Source organism: Oryx dammah, unplaced genomic scaffold (assembly GCF_014754425.2).
Source record: "Oryx dammah isolate SB20612 unplaced genomic scaffold, SCBI_Odam_1.1 HiC_scaffold_3, whole genome shotgun sequence".
NCBI lineage: Eukaryota > Metazoa > Chordata > Mammalia > Artiodactyla > Bovidae > Oryx > Oryx dammah.
The window spans coordinates 11,512,466-11,518,465 of NW_024070187.1; positions in this window are offsets into that span (position 1 = coordinate 11,512,466).

Below are 6,000 nucleotides of genomic sequence, written 5' to 3' on the forward strand. Positions count from 1 at the left end.
AGGAGACCTGGGTTTGATCCCCTGGTTGGGAAGATCCCCTGGAGGAGGGCATGGCAACTCACTCCAGTAATCTTGCCTGGAGAATCCCCATAGACAGAGGAGCCTGGTGGGCTACAGTCCAAGAGGTCACAAAGAGTCAGACATGACTGAGTGACTAAGCACAGCCCAGCAACTAGGACTGTTTCCTGGTTTTACATCCTACTGACTGTATTATCTTTGAGACTGAGTCTCAGCTTTTTTGTCTGTAAAATGACAGTAATATCATCTACTGTTGTGAACTGAATGTTTGTGTCTCTCCAAAATTTATGCATTAAAATCCTAATCCTCAATGTGAATGTGATAATATTAGGAGGCAGAGCATGTGGAAGGTAATGAGACCATGAGCATGGAGTTTTCATGAATAGTATTAATGGTCTTAGAAGAAGAGGCACACACGAAACAACTTGCTTCTTTACTTTCTCTGCTCTTCACCATGTGAGGATACAAAGAGAAGAGAGCCATCTATAAACCTGCAAGAGGGCCTTCGCTAAGAACCCAACCATGCTGGTACTCTGATCTCAGACTCCCAACCTCCAGAAAGATGCGTAGTAATTGTTTGTTATTTAAGCTACCTAGTCTGTAGTTTACCTGTTATGGCAGCCTCTGTTGACTAAGACACCTACCAAATAAGGATTGGGTATGTATTACATCTAGCATAGTACTCACCCATAGGAAACTCTCAGCAGTTAATCATAGTACTAATACTGCTGAACTGAAGTGAAAGTCAATCTGTTGTGTTCGACTCTTTGTGACGCCATGGACTATACAGTCCATGGAATTCTCCAGGCCAGATACTGGAGTGGGTAGCCTTTCTCTTCTCCAGGGATCTTCCCAACCCAGGGATCAAACCCAGGTCTCCTGCATGGCAGGCAGATTCTTTACCATCTGAGCCACAATACTGCTGAAGTGGTGTTCTAATTTACTTTTGTTGTTGTTCAGTTCCTAAGTTGTTCAGTTAGTTCTAGTTAGTTAGTTAGTTAGTTGGTTAGTTAGTTGCTAAATCATTCAGTTGCTAAGAGTTGTCATGCGCAACTCTTTTGCGACTCCATGGACTGGAGCTCGCCAGGCTCCTCTGTGTATGGGATTTTCCAGGTAAGAATACTAGAGTGGGCTGCCATTTCCTACTCCAGTTGGTCTTCCCAACCCAGGAATTGAACCTATGTCTCCTGAATGGCAGGTGAATTCTTTACCACTGAGCCATCAGGGAAGCCTTTAATTCACCTTAAGTCACTTCTAAAAAGCTAATAAAGCACTTAATAGTTTCTAAATTGGTTCCTGAGTTGTGCCATTATGATCTATTTTGTAGTACAGATACAAAGTAAGCCACAATTTGTGGCTCAAGATGTTCACTGTATCCTGGGAGAAACAGATATACACAAATAATTACAATAAGATGGCATACAGGTTCAAAGAGCTATTTATGCAAAGTGACTTGGGTTATAAAGGAAATGACTAACTATGAGATGTGGAAGTATGGAAAGGTTCACAGAGCAGAGGACATTTGGTCTTATAGATTATGTAGGTTTTTTTTCTAATAAATGCAATTACCTAATAAAGACGGGCCTTTATCGGAAGCAAAGGGTGCTGAATTGCTGCTTTTCTCCAGCAACTTCGGGCCCAAGATCTCCAGCTGCTGTTGTTATTGTTGTTATTGTTCAGTCGCCCAGTCGTGTCTGAGTCTTTGCAACCCCATGGATGGCATTACACCCGGCTTCTGGAGGAGGGAATGGCAAGCCAGCCCAGTATACTAGCCGTGAGAACCTCATGAACTGTATAGAAAAGATCTACAGCTACCACTTGCCCTGAAACCCGGAGATGAGACTGTGGTTCCACCGCCAATCCTGCCTGCAACTGCAGGCAAAGCAAGCCACCCCGTGACCTTTCATTACCGTGTCCTGTGGCTTCTGAAACGAATCCCTCCAAACCTCCAAATCCCGTTTTCCTGTGTCACCCGGGAGAAGTCCATGCTTCCTAGACCGCTCAGTTTCAGGCAGATATTCATCTCCACCCTTCTCTCAGCCCCGCTGGTCTGACCACACGTCTCCTAGACTCCTGGCCACCTAAGCCCTTCTGCCCGAGCTTATTTCCTGTTGTCAGAAAACTTCTCCTTCTTTATCCTCTTCACCGAACATTTTCTTCAGAGTTTTGCTGAATTTTAACTTTGAACACCGCTTTCCCTCGAGCCCTTCAAATGAAGGGTTTATTTTCACATTTTCCTCTCATACTCTAAGTACCATTTACGCCTGGAGCTTAAGAGAGTGGCCTCTCTGCTCCAAACTGTCCCTCCTCTTTTCCCCTTCGAAACTTTCATGTCTTTTGAAACTTCAAGTCTCATACCTTGCCACTCTGTATCTTTCCTCATTGGATGTGTATGGACCTCTGAGTAATTGATTTTTGCTCCTTATGCCATTTTGCTTACCTGTCATCATGGCTATCTATTTTCAAAATCCAACTAGATGATCTGACTAGCACCTTAGCCTCTAAATGCTTTTGTTTCCTTGGTTCCAATTAACTACCACTCACATGTCACACCTAGACCTTGTCATCACCTCAAACTGTACCATCTCTGAATTTGTTTTAAATCATTTCATTCTATCTTCCTCTGTTCCTCCAGTCTACTCACTCTAGCACTTCATTCTTCAAGACCATCCATTCATTGACCCTGCAACTTACTGTTATTCATCATAATCCCTTGTCTTCATATGTCACTCAATCCAGCTTGTTTTCATGATTTTGCCCAGTAACTGCTTCCCAACAAATGTCTTTAACTCCCTTTTCCCTTTCTTCCTTAAGCATGCTTTCCTAGCAAAACTTAAAAACTATAGTCAGATCCAACTATCTATTAACCTGTTCCTACATTTAAGTGGCTGTATACTCCTAGCAAATATTACATAATTATGCTTACTGGCATCACCCATGAATGACATCTTGCCAGAGACAATGGCTAAGTTAATGTCTTCATCACTTTCTCCTCTGAAATGTTTTTTTCTCTAGGTATATTACTCATACTTTATATGATAGCCTTGAGTGTGTTTGCATTTAAAACCATCATAAGGGAATTCCCTGGCAATCGGGGGTTAGGGCTCCCAGCTTCCACTGCAGGGGGCACAGGTTCAATCTCTGGGAAACTAAGATCCCACATGTTGTGAGGCAACAAAGGCTGCAAGAAGCAACTAGAGAGAAGCCCTTGTGCTCCAGTAAAAAATGCCCCATGCCCAAATAAACCCAGTGTAGCCAAATAAGTAAATTAAATAAATAAATACTTTTTAAAAAAATACAGGATTTCCTCACTGCTAGCTGGGCCAAGAAATTTAATTGTCAGAAACTGCTACAAAACCCGTAAGTAGTATATCAGACATTTGTTTTCTGTTGCATTTTGCTTTGTTTCACTATATAAAGCCACTAAGAACTTGTGGCAAGATCAGCTTTTAAATGTCTAGTCATCTAACACTGTAGTCTAGGTGTATTTTTCTCCCCCTTGGCCTACAAACAAGATTTTAGACCATGTTTAATTACCCAACTTCCAATGATCAGATATTTTTTCATGACATTTAACTTCCTACTATCAGATATTATTCAATGCACTAGCCTTGGTTCTCCCAAAACTCATGAAGAATGTTTCTCCTCCGAGGCCATTGCTTTGTCCTAGATCTTGAACTCAATAAGCTCCAAATCTTGAGTCTTTATAGAATTCATCTGCTTAGAAAAGCTGCTTTGTTTTTGCCATAGCCTTCACCGAATGTTTCTTATTTTAGGGTGGTGGGGCAAAGGTCTAAGAAGAAAGGGTCTGTTTCCTTATTTGTAAAATAAAAAGAAGAATAGAGAAGATACCTGAGGTGTATGAGACGTTTCAGTGAGTTAATATATGTTAATGCCTTAGTAGAGGCCCGGCATAGAACAAATCCAATAAATGCCACTTTTATAATTATTACTTAAATCAATCACTCAACCCCTGGCTTCACATTGCCAAGTACAGGCCAACCTCTCCAAGGGAAGAATACTCAAATTTTTTGGTTGGTTTTATTTGCTGCTTTGTCATCTATTGCTTTCCTGCTCTCCAGAGGTTCTCCTTCAGGCTTCTATTGGCTTCTCTTCCCAGTAGGCATCCTAACGTCCTCTCCATATTATTAATTCCAATACTTCAGTTACATTGTATTCCAATGTCACTAAGATTCTCTGGGAAATTTATCAAATAGCAATTGTAAAATACTTATGCAATTTTACAATAATTGTAATTGGAAAATGCCCTAAAAGTATAATTGTTTAGAAGTAAAGATGCCAACAAACATTAAAGTTAGACTTAATTATCACATTTGTTTGCCACATGAGCTCCATTGAGTCAGTTTATTTTCAGTGTATTTCAGTTTCAGTCAGTCTATTTCACTTTTCAAAATTTACCAGAAGCCCTTCATAAAATGTCAATCAGTGCTGCTAGATTACTAACAAGGATTGCAAATTTTAAGCCCTCTAGTGGTCAACACCATGTTGATCAATTTTTAAGATTGACGGTATTCTTCAAAGATAAAAAATTACTCTAACTTATAAAAATATCTCCACCAAAAGATGACAGGTCACTATTTATGCCCTAAACAATTTACTATGTTTGAAGGTGAGTAATTCACTCTATCAGAAAAAGTTGTGGAATACTCATGTTAATTTGTTCCTAAAATCATATATTTATCTCTATTATAGTAAAAAAGAATTGAGAACCCAAGATAAGTTATCAATACCTCCTGCCTTGAGTGTGGGTCCAGTATTTTAGTAACACAATAAGTTCAATTTTTTATCATGGTATATCATATAGTCTTTAGGGCCAGATATGAGCACTTATTATTTATATGTGTAGCTTAGAGGAGCTAATAAATATTTCTAAGTTTGTTTCTAATAGCTTTTTAAAAAACATAGATAATAATATCTACTTTATAAAAATTATGAAAATGAAACAAGATTAAAATGTATATTTTGACTAGTGTACTGTATGGAACAGAACATTTGCTCTTCAAATCTCTAAAATAATTATGGTAGTGTTACCTCTGAGTAATAAAGGAAAATTAAGATATTTCTGTAATTTCTTCAAAAATCATACTCTTACTGTAATTACTTGATTAAGTCTAAACTCAAGTACATTTTATGTGTACTTAAATAATAATTATTCCAACTTTTAAGTTGTAAATGACTTAATAAGATAGTTACCTTCTTTCAGAATTCTATGATTTAAGTTTTTAAGTTTAACACATTTACTAGTGTGTCATTGGGTGGGGGGCCGTGCTGGGTCCGTGCTGCTCTTTGTGGGCTTTCTCTAGTTGCAGCCAGCAGGGGCTATAATCCAGTTGCAGAGCACAGGCTTCTCATTGCAGTGGCTTCTCTTGTGGATCATGGGCTCCAGGAGATGTGCATGGGGGCTCAGTAGTTGCTCTGTGGCATGTGGAATCCTCCCACACCCCAGGATCCAACCTGTGTCCCCTGCATTTGCAGGTGGAGTCCTAACCACTAGACCACCAAGGACACCAACCATTGTGCCATTTTTTATAAGCAGGACTAAGTCTCAAGGACTAAAGGCAATATTAGATGATTTTTTTTATATTACTATCTACAAATCATTCTATACAATTAGTTTAAATGGAAATGAGAAGTAAAAAGGGATGTGGCAGTATTAATATATGGAAAATCAGCTGATTTCTCTTAGTTCTAGAAATGTAAATTGGCTTTCTGATGAAATTATGGACTATTTTGTTAGTTATATTTTACTTATAAAATATCCTTGCTTCATTATGTGACTGAGTATATGTAAATACTATGAAAATAATACAACTTAGCCTTCATTCATTTTCTTCAACATAGAAGTTTTTACTCATGTGGACCAGGTGACCATTTATCATATTTCACTGTAAAGCCACCACGTTAAGCTTTAATATCCTTCATGTGTAAAGCTAAATATCTGTTTCTATTTTCTAACTCCAT